Source organism: Hyla sarda, chromosome 1 (assembly GCF_029499605.1).
Source record: "Hyla sarda isolate aHylSar1 chromosome 1, aHylSar1.hap1, whole genome shotgun sequence".
NCBI lineage: Eukaryota > Metazoa > Chordata > Amphibia > Anura > Hylidae > Hyla > Hyla sarda.
Window position 1 is genome coordinate 482,163,684 of NC_079189.1, and position 24,389 is coordinate 482,188,072.

Here is a 24,389-nt window from a genome sequence, read left to right on the forward strand (position 1 = left end):
GCACCCCAAGCCTTTTGATATAAAAAAGGTTAATCCAAGATTAAAAGTTATATAACTAGCTGATTGATGGAGGTCCAAATACTGAGACCCCCCATCGATCATTAGTGCAGAGGTGAAATGTCCCCTGACTGAATGGACCATGCTTAGCCACCACTCCATTCACTCACTATGGGACGTCTAAACATTGCTGAGTACTGAACCTGGGGGACATATGACCTCGGTCCTCATGATTGGTGAGTGTCCCAGTGGTCAGACCTCCACTGATCAGCTATTCACAGGGGCTAATTTATAATCTTGGAATAACCCCTTTTAATGTTTTTTCGTATAGTATTCATGTATTTAATATGTAAGGTAATGTAAAGCTTTCTGTAACTATAGGATGCTTTTCAGCTTGCCGGTCCTGTTTACCCTATTCACCAATGGCAAGGTGGCTTCATATTGGATGTGACCCTAACATTTGTTCTTTGTTATGTCAGGAGTTGGAGATACGTTTCGTGACAATACATTTATGGAATTCAAGACTATAGTAAAACCTAAAATAGGATTCCGGCTTGTAAACAAGAAAGAGTGACAAGGTGTTCAGGATAAGGCAATGATTGTGGAATATAATGAGGCAGGTGTGACCTGTAGCAGTCAGATCCTTCTCATCCTGTAGAACTTGCTCTGGTCTTGAGGAGTAAGCATGTTCTGCTGATGTCATAGCCTCCTGACCTGCTTTGCTGCCTGCAATTAATTAGAATATGAATCATTATGTATGGTGTTAATTGTTACAAGCTTACTGAGGCTTTGTCTATGTGTGAGATATTGTGACATGTATCAAACGATCCAAGATTAAAGGGGTACGCCCGTGGAAAACTTTTTTTTTTTTAAATCAACTGGTGCCAGAAAGTTAAACAGATTTGAAATTTACTTCTATAAAAAAATCTTAATCCTTCCAGTACTTTTTAGGGGCTGTATACTATAGAGGAAATGCTTTACTTTTTGGATTTCTCTGATGTCATGACCACAGTGCTCTTTGCTGACCTCTGTTGTCCATTTTAGGAACTGTCCAGAGCACCATATGTTTGCTATGGGGATTTTCTCCTGCTCTGCTGTCCATTTTAGGAATTGTCCAAAGGGCAGCAGAGAGCACTGTGGTCATGATATCAGAGAAATCTAAAAAGTAAAGCATTTCCTCTGTAGTATACAGCCCCTAAAAAGTACTGGAAGGATTAATATTTTTTAATAGAAGTAATTTACAAATGTGTTTAACCAGCTGATTAAAAAAAAAAAAGTTTTCCATGGGAGTACCCCTTTAAAGGGGTATTCTGACTGCTTAAAACATTAAAAACACATACTTATCTTCCTCACTCCCACCACCATTCTCCTGGAGAGGGTTCTGTTGAACAAAACTTGCTGTGTGAGGTCAGCACATCCACTGCCTGTTTAGCCAGTGAGTTGCTGCAGCTGTGTCCTGCCTCTACAGATCATTGGCTGAGTGGGTAATACACGCACCAACCTCAAACACAGCAAGCACAGGGGGGGAGGGAAGTATGTTTTTTTTTTCTTTTTTACATCTCTAAGCTATTATGTTCACTGTATGCATCATAACTAGAGATGAGCAAACTTACAGTAAATTCGATTCGTCACGAACTTCTCGGCTCGGCAGTTGATGCCTTATACTGCATAAATTAGTTCAGCTTTCAGGTGCTCCGGTGGGCTGGAAAAGGTGGATACAGTCCTAGGAAAGAGTCTCCTAGGACTGTATCCACCTTTTCCAGCCCACGGGAGCACCTGAAGGCTGAACTAATTTATGCAGGATAAGTCATCAACTGCCGAGCCGAGAAGTTCGTGACAAATCGAATTTACTGTAAGTTCACTCATCTCTAATCATAACTATAGATGCAGAGGTTAATGTCTCACCAGCCTGAAGCTTGATCAGCCTGAAAGGTCCCTGTGTCCCATACCACTACCTTTATTATAAATTATGCATGATAATTGAGGGCAGGAGCTGCCCCAAGTTATGCCACTGACCCTACCTATTAATGGGTTTTGCCATTTTTCCTCCAAATACTGACAGCTTATGTAAAGGGAAACTGTCAGCCTGTTCACCCACACTAAACCCTATAAACTGGGTTATAGTGTTGGTGAACAGGAGTCCAATGAGGGGTCACTTATTAAATATGTCCGGTAGGTCCTGAGGTATGTCCCCCAACATTGATGCATGACAGTGGTCAATTCTGTTGTTGCCCATATAGTGTGACATTGGCATTTAGGTCTGGCATTTGTCTCAGTACTACAGTGTGTTTCTCAACATAAATCCTGTCTCCAGCCATTCTTTTGAAACCATAATGTCCAATATCAGACCGACCTTATCTGTTAAAGTATTAAAGCCGTACTTCGGTGGAGAACAATTTTTTGAAAATCAACTGGTGCCAGAAATTTAAACAGATTTGTAAATTACTCATATTTAAAAACCTTAATCCTTCCAGTACTTATCAATTGCTGTATGCTCCACAGTAAGTTATTTTCTTTTTTCTTTTCTTTCCTGTCTGACCATAGTGCTCTCTGCTGACACCTCTGTCTGTGTCAGGAACTGTCCAGAGTAGGAGCAAATCCCCATATCAAACCTCTCCTGCTCTGGACAGTTCCTGAGACAGACAGAGGTGTCAGCAGAGAGCACTGTGGTCAGACTGAACAGAACTTCACAACTTCCTGTGGAGCATACAGAAGCCGATAAGTACTGGAAGGATTAAGATTTTTTAATAGAAGTAATTTAAAATCCATATAACTTTCTGGCACCAGTTGTTTTTCAAAAAAAAAAATTCCACCGGAGTACCCCTTTAATCTAATGACAAGTGGATTACGGAACAATTTGGCCAACTGTGTTTATGGGGACACTTTAAATGCTGAGGTCATATAGGCATCCCAACCTGCTACAGTAGGTAAAATGAATAACCACCACAATACACAATATACGGTATATGAAACAAGGCCATATGTGTGTATACTTGTAGATACAAAATGCATGTCATGACCCAGCCAGCCTAGAAATAGATCGGTGCCATGATAATGGGATAAGATTTATATTTAAAGGTTTTTTATATTACAGTCTAATTTCCATTGTTTGCTGATGGCTCGGCTTAGAAAAGTTTCTCCACATGCTCCACGGTGTTAGCAGTCATACTGTAATTCTCTATTAACAACGTGATTGCTCATTCTTTATGAGCTCAGATATGAAAAGAGCGATCAACAATTACACACTGGGGACACACGGCAAAGGCATTTTACTGGCGAATTGAATTGTTGGATGAACAAATAAGTTCACAGGATGTGCGATCCACATATTGGAAGAGCTTTATTGTTGGATTGAAAGGAGAATTCAGTGTATGTGATACATTGGTAATTGGTATATTAGCAGTGTAGGCCAGACATTCAGGTAACTGTTTTGATCCATATACCCTTTGAAGAGACTATTGATTTGGTTTTCTGCCTGTGGTATACTTACCACTCGTTTTTGTAATAAAAAAAATAATAATAATTAAGTAGCTACATTTTCTATAGGAGCATAAAGTGGTGGATTGGGCAGGAGCAGATGAAGGCTGTCATTAACTGGCCAGCCTTTGACATTAAATGACAGCAACATTTAGGTTTGGCAAGGCATAAGAAATACACTGCTCAAAAAAACAAAGGGAACACTTAAACAACACAATGTAACTCCAAGTCAATCACACTTCTGGGAAATCACACTGTCCACTCAGGAAGCAACACTGATTGACAATCAATTTCACATGCTGTTGTGCAAATGGAACAGACAACAGGTGGAAATTATAGGCAATTAGCAAGACACCCCCAATAAAGGAGTGGTTCTGCAGGTGGTGACCACAGACCACTTCTCAGTTCCTATGCTTCCTGGCTGATTTTTTGGTCACTTATGAACGCTGGCGGTGCTTTCACTCTAGTGATAGCATGAGAGGGAGTCTACAACCCACACAAGTGGCTCAGGTAGTGCAGCTCATCCAAGATGGCACATCAATGCAAGCTGTGGCAAGAAGGTTTGCTGTGTCTGTCAGCGTAATGTCCAGAGCATGGAGGCGCTATCAGGAGACAGGCCAGTACAGCAGGAGATGTGGAGGAGGCCGTAGGAGGGCAACAACCCAGCAGCAGGATCGCTACTGCCACTTTTGTGCACGGAGGAGCAGGAGGAGCACTGCCAGAGCCCTGCAAAATGATCTCCAGCAGTCCACAAATGTGCATGTGTCCACTCAAACGGTCAGAAACAGACTCCATGAGGGTGGTATGAGGGCCCGACATCCACAGGTGGGGGTTGTGCTTACAGCCCAACACCATGCAGCATGTTTGGCATTTGCCAGAGAACATCAATATTGGCAAATTCGCCACTGGCGCCCTGTGCTCTTCACAGATGAAAGCAGGTTTACACTGTGCACATGTGACAGAAGTGACAGAGTCTGGAGATGCCGTGGAGAATGTTCTGCTGCTTGCAACATCCTCCAGCATGACCAGTTTGGCGGTGGGTTAGTAATGGTGTGGGGTGGCATTTCTTTGGAGGGCCGCACAGCCCTCCATATATTTGCCAGAGGTAGCCTGACTGCCATTAGGTACCAAGATGAGATTCTCAGACCCCTTGTGAGACCATATGCTGGTGTGGTTGGCCCTGGGTTCCTCCTAATGCAAGACAATGCGAGACATCATGTGGCTTGAGTGTGTCAGCAGTTCCTGCAAGAGGAAGACATTGATGCTATGGACTGGCCCACCTGTTCTCCAGACCTTAATCCAATTGAGCACATCTAGGACATCAAGTCTCACTCCATCCACCAATGCCACATTGCACCACAGACTGTCCAGGCGTTGTAGGGAGGTCATATGGATACGTGGAGGCCACACACACTACTGAGCCTTTTGTTTTGTTTTAAGGACATTACATCAAAGTTGGATCAGCCTGTAGTGTGGTTTTCCACTTTGATTTTGAATATGACTCCATATCCAGACCTCCATGGGTTGATAAATTTGATTTCCATTGATAATTTTTGTGTGATTTTGTTGTCAGCACATTCAACTATGTAAAGACGAAAGTATTTCATACGATTAGTTCATTCATTCAGATCTAGGTTGTGTTATCTTAGTGTTCACTTTATTTTTTTGAGCAGTGTATGTCAAGTGCTAAATTTCCTACCATAAAACAGATATAAGGTGTGTATCAGCACTGAGTTGGCAAAATCTCTTTATTAGACATGGGTAGATATTAAACAATTGTGAGTTACGAGCCACACCCTGTCACATGGGATAGCTGTCACCTGAATATTCTGAGTGGCGTGAGGAGAGACTTATCTCTATGGGCAGTTGAAACCTTACATAACCAATCCTCTCCCAGTTTCTCCCAACCAGGGCACCACCAGCTGTTGCAAAACTAACAACTCCCAGCATGCCCAGACAGCCAAAGGGTGTCCGGGCATGCTGGAAGTTTTAGTTTTGCAACAGCTGGAGGCACCCAGGTTGGGAAACACTGCTTTAGATTGGCAGGTCCCACTGAAATGAGTGGTTTCTGACTACTTTTTTGTAATGTGAATGTCTGTTATTAGCAGCACTGGCACACCAACCCCAGCAGGCCACATAGAGTATCACATTCCCTTTCACTGGCTCAATGCATACCATGTAGTGCAAAGAAGGAGAAGTAGATCCAGCACACCATTAACCCCATAAGGACACAGAAAATTTAATTTTTGCATTTTCATTTTTTCCTCCTCCTCTAAAATCTTTTATATTTACATTCACAGACCCATATGAGTGCTTGTTTTTTGCATGACTAGTTGTACTTTGTAATTACATCACTCATTTTACCCTAAAATGTATGGTAAACCATAAAAATTTATTTTTTGTGTAAGGAAATTTAAACAAAAATCATAATTTAGCACATTTGAGGGGGTTTCGTTTTCACACTGTACACTTTATGGTAAAAAATACATGTTTTCTTCTCTGGGTCAATATTATTAAAGTGATACCCATGGTTACATAATTTTCTCAAACTTTTTTTTTTACAAATCAGTATGTTTAAAATTGCCCTCTTTTGACCACTTCTAACTTTATTTTTCCTAATTTTTTGCGCCATGATCTGTAGTTTGTTTAAGTACCACTTTTGGGTATATGTGACTTTTTGATCGCTTTTTATAAAAAATGTTTGCAGTCTGATGTGACAAAAAAGCTGAAATGTTTTATTTATTTTTTTTACGTTACGCCGTTTGCCGAAGTGGATCATTAACATTATATTTTTATACTTCAGACATTTATGCATGCGATGATACCAAATCTGTTTGTTTTTGTTTGTCTTTTTTGTATTAATATGGGGAAAAGGGGTGATTTAAAACTTTATTGGGGAGGGGCTTTTTCAAATAAAAATTCACTTTTTTAGAAAAATTTTTACTTTTATTTTAGACTTTTTTAGTCCCCATAGGGGACTATTTATAGGGATCATTAGATTGCTAATACTGTTCAGTGCTGATCATGGGCATAGCACTGATCAGTATTATCTGCGGTCTTCTGCTCTGGTCTACTGAAAGGCAGATCAGTGCAGAAGACCCCAGTAGATGGACAGAGGCAGATGAAGGGACCTCTGTCCACCATCTTGGCTAATCTCATCCCCGCAGCAATGCTGCAGGCGATAAGATCAGTCATTTTAAGTGCCGCACTGCCGGGGTTGATGACAGACATCAGCGCGATTGCTGATGTCTGCCATTACCGGCGGGTTCGCGGCTACAGACAGCCGCCAAGACCCGCCATGAATGAAGCGAGCGTAGCTCCTGCGCTCACTTCACAGCCGCGCCATAAATGTATGGCGTTGTGCTTGAAGTATCGCTACGCAGTGCCGTACATTTATGGCGCATGTCCTTATGGGGTTAAAGGGGTACCCTGGTGGATAACAATTTTTTTCTAATCAACTGGTGCCAGAAAGTTAAGCAGATTTGTAAATTACTTCTATTAAAAAATCTTAATCTTTCCATTACTTATCAGCTGCTGTATGCTCCATAGGAAGTTAAGTTGCTCTTTTCAGTCTGACCACAGTGCTTTCTGCTGACATCTCTGTCGTTGTCAGGAACTGTCTGGATCAGGAGAGGTTTGCCATAGAGATTCTACTCCTGACAGTTCTCGATACGGACAGAGGTGTCAGCAGAGAGCACTGTGGTCAGACAGAAAATAAAAGAAAAAAGAAAAGAACTTCCTGTGGAGCATACAGCAGTTGATAAGTACTGGAAGGATTAAGATTTTTAATGGAAGTAATTTACAAATCTGTTTAACTTGTCTATAAAGTAGCTCCTGCGCTCACTTCACAGCCGCGCCGTAAATGTATGGCGTTGTGCTTGAAGTATCGCTATACAGTGCCGTACATTTATGGTGCATGTCCTTATGGGGTTAAAGGGGTACCCTGGTGGATAACAATTTTTTTCTAATCAACTGGTGCCAGAAAGTTAAACAGATTTGTAAATTACTTCTATTAAAAAATCTTAATCTTTCCAGTACTTATCAGCTGCTGTATGCTCCACAGGAAGTTAAGTTGTTCTTTTCAGTCTGACCACAGTGCTTTCTGCTGACACCTCTGTCCTTGTCAGGAACTGTCTGGATCAGGAGAGGTTTGCCATAGAGATTCTACTCCTGACAGTTCTCGATACGGACAGAGGTGTCAGCAGAGAGCACTGTGGTCAGACAGAAAATAAAAGAAAAAAGAAAAGAACTTCCTGTGGAGCATACAGCAGTTGATAAGTACTGGAAGGATTAAGATTTTTTAATGGAAGTAATTTACAAATCTGTTTAACTTGTCTGTAAAGTAGATGATTTGAAAAAAAAAAATTATATATATATATATATATATATATATATATATATATATATAAATATATATATATATGTATTGCCACCAGAGTACCCCTTCAAATTTTTTTTTTATCTTTATGTTTTTTTTTAAATGGTACCTGTCATTAGTAATAAAAATGAATATGTTATAGATTAGCCTATTTGAAATAACTTTCACATATAAATTAACTAAATTTTATTAAAAATTATATGTTAAAAAGTCATAAAACACAGCACCTCAGCTCAGCACAGTGTATAGAGCTGAATCTTTCCCTTTGAGCTGAGCTAGACTGTAAAGTCATGATGCCATTCGTGCATATTGCTGAATATTTTTTTAAATATTGTGCTAAATATTTCAGCTCCCTTTGCAAACTGCTGGGCAGAGCTCACACACTGTAGAGTTAAGTGCCGAGAGCCAATCACAGCCCATCTCACACTCTGCTGTGTGTGGCTGAGTGAGGGGTAAGTTCTCCCCTTTAGATGACATCACGCCTGCTGGGGAACACCCTTCTCAGTCTGTGGAGCTCACTGGCAGTGAACTGAAAATATACAGGGTGGGCCATTTATATGGGAATGGTTGGTTATATTAACTTCCTGTTTGTGGCACATTAGTATATGTGAGGGGGACTTTTCTAGATGGGTGGTGACCATGGCGGCCATTTTTAATCCAACTTTAGTTTTTTCAATAGGAAGAGGGTTATGTGACACATCAAACTTATTGGGAATTTCATAAGAAAAACAATGATGTGCTTGGTTTTAACGTAACTTTATTCTTTCATGAGTTATTTACAAGTTTCTGACCACTTATAAAATGTGTTCAATGTGCTGCCCATTGTGTTGGATTGTCAATGCAACCCTCTTCTCCCACTCTTCACACACTGATAGCAACACCGCAGGAGAAATGCTAGCACAGGCTTCCAGTATCCGTAGTTTCAGGTGCTGCAGAATGGGCAAAACAAAAATTGGAACAGGACTCTCAGTTTACACAGAAGATTTTGTTCAGTGATGAGGCAAACTTTTATGTGAATGGTGAAGTTAACAAACAAAACCACCGCTATTGGTCTGACACTAACCCACATTGGATAGATCCCTCCAAGACTGTTGGGACACACAAATTGATGGTATGGTGTGGTATATGGGGTATAAAGATAGTGGGGCCATTCTTCAATGGAAACCTCAAGGCCACTGGATGTGCGAGGTTGCTACATGATGAGGTGTTTCCCTCTTTATGCACTGAAGCTGGCATGTTCCCTAAGTTTTTCCAGCAAGATGGTGACCACCACATTATGGGTGTCAGGTCCGAGCATTCCTAGATGAACAGTTTCCTGGAAAGTGGATTGGTCATCGTGGGCCAGTTCAATGGCCCCCAAGGTCTCCCGATCTGACCCCCTTAGACTTTTATCTTTGGGGTAATCTGAAGGCAATTGTCTATGCTGTGAAGATACAAGATGTGCAGCACCTGAAACTACGGACACTGGAAGCCTGTGCTAGCATTTCTGCTGCTGTGTTGCTATCAGTGTGTGAAGAGTGGGAGAAGAGGGTTGACAATCCAACACAATGGGCAGCACATTGAACACATTTTATAAGTGGTCAGAAACTTGTAAATAACTCATGAAAGAATAAAGTTACGTTAAAACCAAGCACATCATTGTTTTTCTTGTGAAATTCCCAATAAGTTTGATGTGTCACATAATCCTCTTCCAATTGAAAAAACAAAAGTTGGATTCAAAATGGCCAACTTCAAAATGGCCACCATGGTCATCACCCATCTTGAAAAGTTTCCCCCCTCACATATACTAATGTGCCACAAACAGGAAGTTAATATCACCAACCATTCCCATTTTATTAAGGTGTATCCATATAAATGGCCCACCCAGTAGAACAATATCAAGGTAGAAAACTAAAAAATAATAAAAATAAAGGCAGGAGTTGGTTTCTCATGATGGGGGTAGTGAACTGGGAGGATGACCGGTACTCTTTAAAAGTGGTACAGCACACCCATGTATCCAATGAGTTACAGGTTCTGGATGCGTTTTGAGCACATTCACGCTCACGCTTTATCAGAGATAACATCCAGTGCAACTGGCCTGCTAAAATATGGGTGCATTAAAATGGATGTCTGTTCCTCTCTGTAAGACTAGAGAACTATAAAGAGAGGTAAGCAGGGTATGCTGGAGGCAGTGAGGTGCAGGCTTGAGCCCTAGGCTGTACATATTGCTTTGACTGATCCTTTTGTGATGAGGAAATATATTATATTGATGCTTTAACCTGTAGAAGCCTGCTGGCTGACTCAATGTCCTCCCTCTTCCTCATTCTCACTGGTGCCAAATAACAAAATGTGGAAGAGGTGGTGCCAGGCAGCTTACAGTGATATGCAGAAGTCAGTGGCTCTTTGGAACTTGATCCCTAGGCTGCAGTGCTGGCACAGAGAATGAGGTCAGGAGCTGGAATCCCCATAGCAGTCACAATTGTCGCTCTGCATAAGCGCATCAGGTGAACTCTGCACTAAAGCACCAACATTAGAGCACTGTCGTCATAGCTATATGCACACTTCACCCGTGCAAGAGGTAGGCACCTCCAAGCCCCACATTGAACTACCGGAGAAACTGCCTGCCATGTTGGATGGCAGTCCCTGGCCCTGTTTCTAAGGATGGTTTTGGGACACTTTTGTTCTAGTTTTCCACCACCCAATAAGGCTGGGTTCACACTGAAATCAGTCGGCACTTGGATCGGATTCCACCCGAAGAATGAACAGAACGTTGGCTCATGCAGTATGATAACTTTGGTGCAACTTGCCAAGTGTGTTAGACACTTTTGTTGAATTTTTCACTGCATATTCACTTACTTTCTGCCAATTTTGGCATGCATTTAAGCCACTTCCCTTCCCAACAAGCCACTTACCTTTTCTAAGCCACACACCTTTGTCTGACGATGCGTAAAACGTATCTAAAACATGTAATAAATATGGTTAAAGGCATGTGAGACAATTTACTGGTGCAAATTAAACAGAATTTTGTAAGTTTTTCCCAAACTACAATTTCCTCCAATGAATTTTGTAAATATCTTTCAATGCATCAGTTTTGCCAAGGGTTTACCTTCAGGCAGTAATTTCTGAGCTGAATTTTTTTGCCGCTGTGATTGGTTGCTATGGGCAATAAAAACTGTTTTTGGTCAGTGTTTTGTTATATTCTGTGTTTTATTGTAACAATGTCATGAAGGCATTTGCTATTAGTTATTTGCTATTAGTAATATGCTATTATTGTGCTACTATTGTGCAATTAGTAATATCACAAAATAGGGCATGTCTTGTGTTATAGGCTGTACGCTGTTGTAATTATAGAACAATAGACAATAGCTTGTGTCTTTATGTATAAGCTGTGTTGTATTGTGACTGTGTCTTCTTTAATAACTTGTTTGATGATGTCACATTAGACTACAACTTCTATAGGCTGGTGTTATTATGTCACAGTTATGTTTAACTTCTATTTCTAGGCTTCTGTTTTTGGGATGATGTCACTGTGGTGTTTTTTTTTTTTTTCTAGGCAATTTTTTCCCTACAGTCAGTTTTAGTGTTTATCTTTATTCATAGATTGTCCTATTGTGATAACATCATGATAGTGCTTGTTTTTATTCCTAGATTCTGCTCCATTGGGATCATGTCACATTGATGTTTTAGTTAATTGTAGACTGTGTATTATTGTGATTATCTCACAAAAGCATTTATCTTTATTCATAGACTATGTTCTGTTGTTTTTGGATTTATATCTAGTCCGTGTTCTGTTGTAATTATGCCACAGTAGTCTTTCTTTCTATTCCTTAACTTTGTTATATTACGATGACGATACAAATGTGTTTATCTTGATTGATATGCTTTTGTTATATTGTGATGAAGATCAGATTCGTTGCATTGCTCTTAATAAGGGAAACAAAATAATAGTCCTGCAGGTATGATAACTTTTATTGGCTAAATTAAATAACAACTAATCCTGTTACACAGCAAGCTTTCAAGACTGTTTAGGTCTTTTCATCTGGCATTTTATAACTATGACTGATAACAATTGTAAAACCAGCTTATACCTTAAAGAGAAATAAGCAGTCTAAAGCTTGTTGTTTAGCATCATTTATATCAAGAAGCCAAAGTATCATATAGGCAAGGCTATTATTTTGCTTCTCTTATTGAAGGCATTAAAGTTTTCAACGTGCTATCATAGTACCGAACTCTTTTAATACGGCATAATAAGGTTTGCCTTTATTCTTCTTGATATTGCAGTGCAATGGAAGCTAGGTTACTGTAGGTTGAAGACGTTTCTCAAGAGATGGGTTTTCAAGTTGCTTTTGAAGGTTTCAATGGATAGTGAGAGTCAAGTGTGTTAAGGTGGTGAGTTCTAGAAAAGGGGGATGAAATCTTGGAGACAGTTTTGTGAGGAGCGACAAAGAGCAAAGAAGGAGGTACTGTGAGTTAAGGATGGAGTGGAGGGGTGCAAGAGTTGAGAAAAGAGTAGGTTTCAGAAATGTTTATATATGGGATTGATATATGGGAATCGAGTCAATGAGGGAAAGTTTAAAGATTTCGTTTCTCCATGTTAAGTTTTAGAAAGCAGGAGAAGAAGGAATATATACTATCAAAATGTTCATTGACATTCAAGCTGGTTTACTCCATACATGTATTAAATAAATTGAATTGACCTAGTATATAATCTTTATTGGCCACTGATCAGAACCTTCCTATGTATTGGACTAGGTGCCAAATGATAAAATGTTGACAATCATTTACTGTGAGCACATTGATCTAACTGGGTCTAGTGGATTTTCAGTGCTAGATCAATTATAGCCTATATAGTTCTCTTTTGGGGATTTAGGTCCTGTTTATAGCTTATTTAGTTAGGGCTCTTTTAGGCTGCATTCACACCTAATTTTCAGCCTACGGTTGCCGGATTCGGCTGGGGGAGGGGAAAACCGGGCGCTCCAGTACCCCAGCCGGACCGGCACTGAAATCCATTTACTTTAATGAACCGACCGGAGTCAAATTGTTACCCCGGTCAGCTCATTTTTTACCCGTATCCGGTTTTGTGACTGGACCCAAAACTATAGTATACTAGTTTTCCCTTCCCCCAGCCGGATCCGGCAACCGTAGGCTGAAACGAAGTGTGAATGCAGCCTTACACAGTTTTTTTGGTCTCCATTGGCCCAGTATACATTTGTATATCTTTTTTTGTCTATAAAATATCACACTAGACTGTTCTATTCCTTGTAGAGGCACATTGTAAAAAAATCAAATGCCACACTGTAGAAATTTTTTTTTACATCAGAACTTATGACATGTTCAGTTCCTAACCAGAGGCCTGAAGCCCACCCACATGTCGGTGGACCACTCCTATCCCATACACTGAGACATTGTGCCATGTGATACATTCAGGATGCCCCTTCCAGTTGTGCTTGTATGTGGCCTGATTTATATCACTATGGACCCTCTTATCCCATGCCGACAGCTCAGTAGCAAAGTTTAAAATAGTCAAAAATATAATAGAGATTTTTAGTGCTTTTATTGCTCCCCCTCCATACTCTTCCTACATGAAGCTCAACAATTGATTGAGTGAAAAAAAGTTAACAGATCATCTCTCTATTGGTTTTTCTACCACATTCTGCACCATTGTGCCAAATTCTCTATTCCACCAATTAAAAAGGATTAACACAAACAGAACAATTGACTCAAGTCCTTACTAGTAAACTAATATCATGATGGTGAGCGGTGGGCCTTTATGCAGCTACACATGTAGGCTGTCCTCCCTTGTCTTTATTGCTGCATTTTCTTTTTCTTTTTTTGATAATAATCTTTTTATTTTCTAACAAAAAAAGAAACAATACATTGGTGCATCTTCTAAAAGAATAGTGAGCAAAAGCAGGATTAAACATTGGCAAATATTATATGTAAAACTGATACAGCAAAGTTTGTTTAATGCATGACACATGGCTTACTAGACAAAGTGGGAATAGGACCCTCAACATGCTCGTAATCATATTTATGCACTGTCCCCATTAAAACAATATATTTTATTTAATTTTCTTCTTGGTTCCTTTTTTACTCACTTTAATGCCCTGTGGGATCCATCTGCTGTCTATATTCCGTCTGCCCTTCTTCCTATTGCTCGTTGTATTCTCTCTTTTCTTTCCTCTACCAATTTATTCGCTAATCTGTCCCATCTGTCTGCTCAAATGTCTTGTTGTCTCATCTCATATGTCTCAATAGTTTTCTTTTTCCTGGGTTCTCTTCCTCTGCTCAAAGGGCCTGACCTATATTATGTTTCCTTACTATGTTATTATTCAGTTACTGTTATTATTTTATTAAGTTTCATCCAATGCATTGCTGATTCAAAGGTAAACAAGCTGCTTTGCTACCAAACAGCCATTCGTCCCTGTTCATGACTTCATCAGTGTACCCAGCTGAAAAAATAATACATCAAAACCAAAAATCTACACACCAAAAGTAATAGACATATTGCTGGCTAACCTTTTGTTCATAATTTTTTTTGGTAACAGAATTGACCTAGTCAGGAAACATGCTGGCCAGGATAAAGGATACTAATGACAATTGATTTGAATGCTCCATTAATACAGTCACCCAATTTTTCACTTCAGTGAAGCCAAAGCAGCCATTGGGTCCAAAGTCTTTCACTTTCCTGCAATAATCTAGAATCACTAGGGGGGAAGCTTCATATAGGATTCATGGATGCATTGGGATAGCCAGTTACAGAGTATCTCTATGTTTTGGCACATAGAAGAGGTCCTGAATGTAGTTAAATAGTTAGTAAGGCTGAAAAATACATATGTTTATCCAGTTTAGCCTGTAACCCTGCAGTGTAGATCCAGAGGCAGGCAAAAAGGCCCATGATGTAGAAACCAATTTTCCTCATTCTGGGGGTTTGGGTGTTGGCTCCAAACCTGGCAAACAGAATAAATCCATGGATCCACAGCTCTTCTCCAGACTCAGCTTCAACCTGTAACATATGATTTTTATATGCCCTAATAGATTATATAGACTGGGATTGTTACTCGGAAACAAACTTTTTGAATAGGCAACCCTTGAATTGTGCTGTAGGAATCTTCCAGCCATAGCCAGCTGGTGTAGAAGAAGGGCTTATAGAAAGGGATTTTGTCTGGCCATTTACTACACTCATTAATTTGTTTTGTATTTGTGAATTTTATAAATACTATTGGTTAAAAAAAAAAAAAACACTATAAAAGAAAGCTATAGTAACATTTTGTTTCTGTGACGTGCAGCTCATTTCTAAGATCTCTTGCCGAATTACAGCAGTGGTCTACGTAAAAGCATTGCATCAGCAGTTTCCATGTTTTCAGCTTCCCTCTACATTTTCCAGTGAAGTCGGTCTTAATTCACACCCTAAGGGAAGTCTCCTGTTACGAGATTTAATGGCAGTGCCTGTTTCTGGCTGGTGTAATATTTCTGGAATGAGAGTTGTACATCTGGCATTGCTGTTTTATATAAAATGATAAACTATGTGCTGCCACCTGTACAGAATGAATATTGAAGCCTTTATAGGCTTCCTTATAAGGCTGAAACATTTCCTTCTGCTTCGCCTGGTTAGGCAGGACAAGAAGACATTCTAGGTTACTGTGCATTGATAAAGAGTGCTGCAGATTTTGTTGGTGAACTATAAGTAATGGTTATGATACGTTTGCCTCTATCACTATGGTGCAAATCATTCTTGTGTTTTGTGTTTGAGAAATTTAATATACCTTATGAAAAATCTAAAACCATTTATGAATTATTAAAAGCATCTAACGCATTTTACAGCTACCCCCTTACTGATCTTTCATTAAAGGGGTACTCCGCCCCTAGACAATGACATCCAAAGAATAGGGGATAAGATGTCTGATCGCGTGGGTCTCGCCACTGGGAACTCCCGCAATCTCGGCTGCAACACCCCAGACATCCAGTGCACGGAGCAAACTTTGCTCCATGCTGGATGACTGACAATGCAGAGAGGCTCATGACGTCACGGTCACGCCCCGCTCGTGACGTCCCAGCCATACCCCCTCAACGCAAGTCTATGGGAGGGGTGCTGAACTCGACGCTCTAAACAAACGTCTGGTGCATTCAGACATCAGACATTCAGATGCGTTCAGACATCTTATCCTTTGTATAGGAGATAAGGTGTCTAGGGGCGGAGTATCCCTTTAACCCCTTAAGGACCCGTGACGTCCTGGCACCCTGGGCTTTAAGGACCCAGGGCGTCCTGTGACGTCCTGGCGTATTCCGGTCCCTGCCGCTCACCTGGCAGAGATCGGAAGCGGATGCCTGCTGAAATGCTTCTTCAGCAGGCATCCAGGGCAAACGCTGAGGGGGGCCATGTAGGCCCCCCCATGTTGGCGATCGTCGCAAATCGCGAGGGAAATCTGCGGCGGTACTGGGCTGATCGGCTCTCTGGGACCCGACCGCCCGGTAATTTAGCATGATCCCAGTTGTCACAGACAGCCAGGACCATGCTGAAGCATAGGAGCGAGGTGGAAAGCATGCCACCTTCTCCTATCCCCTGCGAGTCCTCGGTTAGCTAACCGACCAATCGAAGGGGGGGGGGGGGGGGGCGGTTACTTCCTCCCGCCCTGCCCGGCCCCTGGAAGTCCGGAGAGAACGGGAGAAAGACCGGAGGACGCGGCGGGGGACGGGGGAGTGCCGGGGCCCGGCCCCGGGACTTACCTCATCCCTGAAGACCCGGATCCCGGCGGCGGAGACGGCGGCAGTGGCGACAGGTGAGTTGATCTTCGGCGGCGTCGCAGGACCTTTGCAGCAGTCCAGACCGCCGTAAAGCGATCTGGACTGCTCTATCTGGTCCCCTTACACTACAACTCCCAGAATGCCCAGACAGCCATTGTCGTCTGGGCATGCTGGGAGTTGCAGTTTTGCAACATCTGGAGGTCCACAGTTTGGAGACCACTGTGCCCTTCCAGATGTTGCAAAACTACACATCCTCAGCATGCCCTTACTGTCCAGGCATGCTGGGAGTTGTAGTTCTGTAACATCCGGCCCTTCAGATGTTGCAGAACTACAACTCCCAGCATGCCTGGACAGTTTTGGCATACTGGGAGTTGTAGTTTTGCAACATCTGGAAGGGCACAGATTGGGAACCACTGTATTAGTGGTCTGCAAACTGTAGTCCTCCAGATGTTGCAAAACTACAACTTCAAGCATGCTGGGAGTTGTAGTTCGGCAACATCTGGCTCTAAAGATGTTGCCGAACTACTACTTCCAGCATGCCTGAGAATGTTTGGGAGTTGTGGTTTTGCAACAACTGGAGGCACACTGGTTGGGAAACATTGTCTGTTTCCTAACTCAGTGTTTCCCAACCCGTGTGCCTCCAGCTGTTGCAAAACTATAACTACAAGCATGCACTGATAGACTGTGCATGCTGGGAGTTGTAGTTTTGCAACAGCTGGAGGTTCCCCCCCCCCCCCCCCCCCCCGTGGATGTACAGGGTACATTCACATCGGCAGGGGGCTTACAGTGAGTATCAGGTTTCAAGTTTGCGATGCAGCTAATTTTGCGCGGCAGCTCAAACTCGCAGTGGGAAACTCGCTGTAATCCCCTGCCCATGTGACTGTAGCCTAAAAACACTACACTACACTAACACAAAATAAAAAGTAAAAAACACTAGATATACACATACCCTTACACGGCCCCCCTCCCCAATAAAAATTAAAAACGTCTGGTACGCCACTGTTTCCAAAATGGAGCCTCCAGCCGTTGCCTGTCCAAGCATGCTGGTAGTTTTGCAACAGCTGGAGGCACCCTGTTTGGAAATCACTGGCGTAGAATACCCCTATGTCCACCCCTATGCAAATCCCTAATTGAGGCCTCAAATGCGTATGGCGCTCTCTCACTTCAGAGCCCTGTCGTATTTCAAGGCAACAGCTTAGGGCCACATATGGGGTATCGCCGTACTCGGGAGAAATTGCCTAACAAATTTTGGGGGGCTTTTTCTCCTTTCACCCCTTATGAAAATGGGAAGTTGGGGTCTACACCAGCATGTTAGTGTATATAGAATTTTTTACACTAACATGCTGGTGTTGCCCTATACTTTTCATTTTGAGAAGGTAAAAAGGAAAAAGGACCCCCAAAATTTGTAATGCAATTTCTCCCGACTACAGAGATACCCCGTATGTGGGCACAAAGTCCTCTGGGGGCGCACAACAAGGCCCAGAAGGGAGAGTGCACCATGATTGTTACAGCGGTTTTGACCAACGCAAAAAAACAAAACCCCACATGTGACCCCATTTCAGAAACTACACCCCTCACGGAATGTAATGAGAGGTGCAGTGAGAATTTACCCCCCACTGGTGTCGGACAGATCTTTGGCACAGTGGGCTGTGCAAATAAAAAATTTTGTATAGCCCACTGTTCCAAAGATCTGACAGACACCAGTGGGGGGTAAATGCTCACTGTACCCCTTGTTACGTTCCTCAAGGGGTCTAGTTTCCAAAATGGTATGCCATGTGGGGGTTATTTTGCTGTCCTGGCACCATAGGGAAACACACATTTTAGTGAAAATTTTTTTTTTTTTTTAATGTATACAAAAGTCGTGAAACCCCTGTGGGGTATTAAGGCTCACTTTATTCCTTGTTACATTCCTAAAGGGGTCTAGTTTCCAAAATGGTATGCCATGTTTTTTTTTGCTCCCCTGGCACCATAGGGGCTTCCTAAATGCGACATGCCCCCGAGCAAAATTTGCTCTCAAAAAGCCCAATATGACTGCTTCTCTTCTGAGCATTTTAGTTCGCCCCTAGTGCACTTCAGGTCAACTTATGGGGTATCTCCATACTCAGAAGAGATGGAGTTACAAATTTTGGGGGGTATCTTCTGCTATTAACCCTTGCAAAAATGTGACATTTGGGGGGAAACACACATTTTTGTGAATTTTAATTTTTTTTTACATATGCAAAAGTCGTGAAACACCTGTGTGGTATTAAGGCTCACTTAATTCCTTGTTATGTTCCTCAAGGGGTCTAGTTTCCAAAATGGTATGCCATGTGTTTTTTTTTTTTTGTTCTGGCACCATAGGGGCTTCCTAAATGCAACATGCCCCCCAAAAACCATTTCAGAAAAACGTACTCTCCAAAATCCCCTTGTCGCTCCTTCGCTTCTGAGCCCTCTACTGCGCCCGCTGAACAATTTACATAGACATATGAGGTATGTGCTTACTCGAGAGAAATTGGGCTACAAATACAAGTATAAATTTTCTCCTTTTACCCCTTGTAAAAATTCAAAAATTGGGTCTACAAAAACATGCAAGTGTAAAAAAATGAAGATTGTGAATTTCTTCTTCACTTTGCTGCTATTCCGGTGAAACACCTAAAGGGTTAAAACACTGACTGAATGTCATTTTGAATACTTTGGGGGGTGCAGTTTTTATAATGGGGTCTTTTGTGGGGTATTTGTAAGATGAAGACCCTTCAAATCCACTTCAAACCTGAACTGGTCCCTGAAAAATAGTGAGTTTGAAAATTTTGTGAAAAATTGGAAAATTGCTGCTGAACTTTGAAGCCATCTGATGTCTTCCAAAAGTAAAAACTCATCAATTTTATAATGCAAACATAAAGTAGACATATTGTATATGTGAATAAAAAATTTTTTGGGGGGAATATCCATTTTCCTTACAAGCAGAGAGCTTCAAAGTTAGAAAAATGCTAAATTTTCTAATTGTTCATCAAATTTTGGGATTTTTCACCAAGAAATGATGCAAGTAACGACGAAAATTTACCACCAAAAGTAGAATATGTCATGAAAAAACAGTCTCGGAATCAGAATGATAACTAAAAGCATTCCAGAGTTATTAATGTTTAAAGTGACAGTGGTCAGATGTGCAAAAAATGGCCGGGTCCTAAGGTGTAAAATGGCTGGGTCCTTAAGGGGTTAAGGCGGCACTCTAAATGCTACCTTTTTCTGTCCCCATGTTTGTTATATGCCATTTTAACAATCGCTGATGTATTTTGTAGTACTGACCATCATTTTATCTAAATTGGTCTTATGAGGCAGTATACTGGTAGCTAGTCTGAGCATGGTAAGCCAGATGATCCCACACATGCTGTTTCATCTGTTTTTGGTGAGAACTAGAATCTACTCTTCACAGACCCCACAATATATATAGATATAGGGACAAACAAACACCAAGACCTTGTGTTCTATCAGCTGGGGACTGTTACTAGCACTAAAAGGGTGTCTGAAAATCTGCTATAAGGCCAGTCACCTCTGTTTACACCCTTGAATTCACCACACTTTTCCATCTTTCCATTATTGTATTCTGTTATACAAGTCAGGTGGACATGATATATGCTGCTGATCCTTATTGGATGATTTTATTTATGATGATGTAATCAACACAACCACATATAATATAAGGGGCAAATAATAGGTGTACCAGATTGTGATACACAATATACCTAATACAGTGAAATGGTGTTACTGAATAGATTATGGTGATGTACATTCAATATATCTTTGCATTAAGCCTAAGTAGTTATATCTCTGTCCAATTATAAAGTGATTTTCTGTCAAACAAGAAACATTGTACTGAATACTGCTCAGTGAAATAAATGTCAAGATTTAATTGAGTACTCTTTACATTTTTGTCATGAACTTAAAGGGGTACTCCGCCCCTAGACTTTTTATCTGATAAGATGTCTGATCATGAGGGTCCCGCTGCTGGGGACCCCCATGATCTCTCCTGCAGCAACACCCTTTCTCAGCTGCACAGAGCGAGGATCGCTCTGTGGCTGATGACGGGCGATGCAGGGGACAGAGTCACGTCTCCGCCCCTCATGATGTCCCCTCCCCCGCAATGCAAGTCTATGGGAGGGGATGTGACGGCCCCCTCCCATAGACTTGCATTGCGGGGGAGTGACATCATGAGGGGGCGGAGTCGTTATGTCACAATACTCTGTCACCTGCTTTGCCCGTCATCAGCCACAGAGCGATCCTAACTCTCAGCTGAGAAATGGGGGTGCTGCAGGAGAGATCGCAGGGGTCCCCAGCAGCGGAACCCCCACGATCAGACATCTTATCCCCCATCCTTTTGATAGGGGTAAGATGTCTAGCGGCAGAGTACCCCTTTAAAGAAAATTGCAGATATCAGAACATTAGAGTTGCTAAAGCAGTTGTACAAGATTAGAAAAGTGTTTTAGCTTAGACAAAAATAGTACTCTTTCTGGGGGGATAAAATTTGAAATATTTTTCTAATTGTGAACTTGGTCTCACTCAGAACTCTGAGTGACAGTGGTTCTCTGAGCTTTCAAACTTTGCCAGGCTCAGCTCGCGCAAGCCCAGCAACGGTGGTAATAGCAGAAGGGAAAAGGAACACATGGCGTTTTGGCACCCAAATGTAAGAAGGAAGTACAAGGAACTATGAGATGATGTCAGAGTAGCCCAGCATACCTTGCAGTTGGCAGCAAGATCACATGACCCTAGGTTAGACAATCATTGCTTTGCATTATGTGACATACAGCTCCCAGGCCAATAAGGAGCATAGGGGTGGGTTTAAGAGGCTGATAAAGCCATATGCACTGAATTGTAGCCGCCATCTTCAAGAGAGAAACCTGAGAGAGCAGTGCACAGGAACTACTGATCCCAGAAAGCCTTTACAAATCTATTAGAATTTGAAAGAAAGCTGAACACAGCATTGAGCAGTGGGCTGACTTCAGACTATCTCCTTCATTATTATGCCTAGTTGGTGCACTATAAACCGAGCCACCCAGCAGTGTGTCACTGCAGAATGAGCCCATAAAAGCTATCACATTACAAGCTAAGCAAGGATTTAGTAGTGGGATAACCTCAGACAGTGACCCATCACCTGAATTACTATATCCAGTTAATGCACTACAAATCCCAGCCAGCAATGTCACTGAAAAATTAGCTCATAAGAGATGTTGCATTACAAGTTGAGCAAAGCATTCACCAATGGGCTGACCTCAGACAGTGACCTGTCACCTGCATTACTGTGTCCAGTTGGTGTACTATAAATCCCAGCAGTCTGCAGAAAGAACCCACATAAGCTATAACATTACAATACCTAGCAAGCTGAGCAAAGCAGTGAGCTGACTTGTATTTAAACATAAAAAGCATTGTGAACATGGAATAGGCATTTTAGTTCAAGTTACGTGTATTTTTTGGGTTTTATCAAACATTTAGCATTTCTACCTGTGTTTAAAGGGACAGCCTGTCTAACTGCAGTAAACCCAATACACTGGGTTATAGTGCGAGTGAACCTGGGTAAAGAGATTTCTTTAGAATCAGTAATGAAAAAGGCTCACTCTGACTAATCTGGCTAAGTTTCCACTTGGTTTTTTTCTGGCAGTTTTTGGAATACTGCCACTGCAGTTTTTAAACCAAAGTCAGAAGTGGATCCATAAGGGAGGAGAAGTATAAGTCCTTCCTTTATATGTCCTATTACTTTTGAGCACACTTCTGGCTTTGGCTCAAAAACTGCAGTGGCAGACTTCCAAAAACTGCCAGAATAAAAAACAAGTGGAAACTTAGCCTCTCACTGATACCCACAGTGGGTAAAAATAGTGCAGGAACCAATAAATAATCAGTGTTCAAAGACTAAATGGATATAAAAATGGATGAGATCAATAATATAACAATATAATTAAGTTTATTATAGTCCACAAAAAAATATTAGCATATGATAGTGTTTCACACCACAAGGGCCCATGTGGCTGAAAATCAACTACAAACTCATATAAAAATTAATACTACTAAAAATATAAACACCATAGTATGAAATAGTAATAAAAATATGGTAAATCTCAAATAGCTCACTTACACATCCTACAATATAAAATTGGCTATCATAATGTATATCAAGTACTTTCCCAGGATAAATACAGAGTCACTTAGTGTAGAACGAAGATGAAAAGTCACGTTGTATAGAAAATGTAACTCCTTTGGTACGCCGTTCCTGTAAGGAAAATAAACCTTAAAAGGGGTACTACGGTGGAAAAAAAAAACTTTTGTACGGGCCAGAGGAAGCACCCTCAAACGCAAAACTAGTTGCCGCCCATCCGTCATGCCCCCGTCTCACCTGTTACACCCGAGCTCCTTGTGTACCTATCCTCTCTACTGAAGCTTTTGTATTCTCTTGGAAATAAAGCTTGAATTTTTGAATCGTGACCAGCGGTGAGTGCATTATCTTCTTTCCTTATGCATTGCTGTGGATACTTACCTTACCTGGACATACTTGATAATAGCACCTCTTTTTCCTATGCACTTTATATCAGGACTGACACACGTTGTTGGCTCACATTTTTGTTCATTACTACACTCTCAGTTATATTGCATTAGCAGTGCCAGGCTCAGTTTTTCTACTTCTATGCTGTCTTCATAGATTTGTAAATTACTTCTATGTAAAAATCTTTATCCTTCCAGTACTTATCAGCTGCTGTATGCTCCAGAGGAAGTTCTTTTCTTTTTTAATTTCTTTTCTGTCTGACCACAGTGCTCTCTGCTGACACCTCTGTCCATGTTAGGAACGGTCCAGAGCAGGAAAAATCCCCATAGCAAACCTCTCCTGCTCTGGACAGTTCCTGACATGGACAGAGGTATCAGCAGAGAGCACTGTGGTCAGACTGAAAATAAATGAAAAAACAAAAGAACCTACTCTGGAGCATACAGCAGCTAATAAGTACTGGAAGGATTTAAAAAAAACTGTTGAATGAAAAAAAATATTTTCCACCGGAGTACCCCTTTTCATGTCACTGATTGGATACTATGTATCACAGAGTTCCACTCTTGTAAATGAAAAAGATACTATGTATCTGACAATAGTTATTTTCCTATGGAGCAAACATCTGTATCTGTATAATATTGTTCTTGCATATTCCTGTTAGGGAAGTAAATATGTTGGTACAAATATGTTGGTCGCCCCTCCCAGTGTGTAATTTATGATTAGTCGGTCACCTCTTCTATTTCATGACCTGTGGACCGATAACATAAAACATATAAAACTTCCCTTTATTTAAATTTTAAACTAAACCAACCCCTTTGTAGCGTCAGAATACAACTTGTTTTTAAAGATGAAATTTAAGAAGCTCAGTAAATAACAGTCCTTGTCAAAAAGCTTGCTTATACTGGGTACGTGTGAAAGTCAGGGTTCACATGTGAGTGCATATCTCAAAAAAGTTGCTATTTTTTGGCAGTTTTTAGGCTGCACAAAAAATGTTGCGACAATTCAAAGTAAAATACACAGTGTATATCAATGATAAATTCCCCTCCCCCCCCATTTTTTTTTTAAAGGGGTACTCCGGGGATAAGATGTCAGATCGCCGCGGTCCCGCTGCTGGGGACCCCGGGGATCGCCGCTGCGGCACCCCGCCATCATTACTGCGCAGAGCAAGTTCGCTCTGTGCGTAATGACGGGCGATACAGGGACCGGAGCATCGTTACGTCACGGCTCCGCCCCTCATGACATCACGGCCCGTCCGCTTAATGCAAGTCTATGGCAGGGGGCGTGACTACAGCCACGCCCCCTCCCATAGAC

General features: G+C 41.4%; 1 protein-coding gene and 2 long non-coding RNA genes across 4 annotated transcripts in view; 1 reads left to right on the forward strand and 2 right to left on the reverse strand.

Annotated features, from left to right (window-relative positions):
• The window catches only part of MARCHF3 (membrane associated ring-CH-type finger 3), a 237,121-nt gene that overhangs the window by 85,020 nt on the left and 127,712 nt on the right, over window positions 1–24,389 (forward strand). The gene's annotated exons all lie outside the window — the stretch shown is intronic.
• Window positions 1–24,389, reverse strand: part of LOC130286974 (uncharacterized) — a 56,625-nt gene that overhangs the window by 4,018 nt on the left and 28,218 nt on the right. The gene's annotated exons all lie outside the window — the stretch shown is intronic.
• LOC130286985 (uncharacterized) lies at window positions 478–13,689 on the reverse strand. Its single transcript, XR_008847424.1, has 3 exons — window positions 13,564–13,689; window positions 10,744–10,788; window positions 478–723 (listed from the first exon to the last, which is right to left on the reverse strand). It is a non-coding gene; the product is annotated as an uncharacterized LOC130286985 (long non-coding RNA).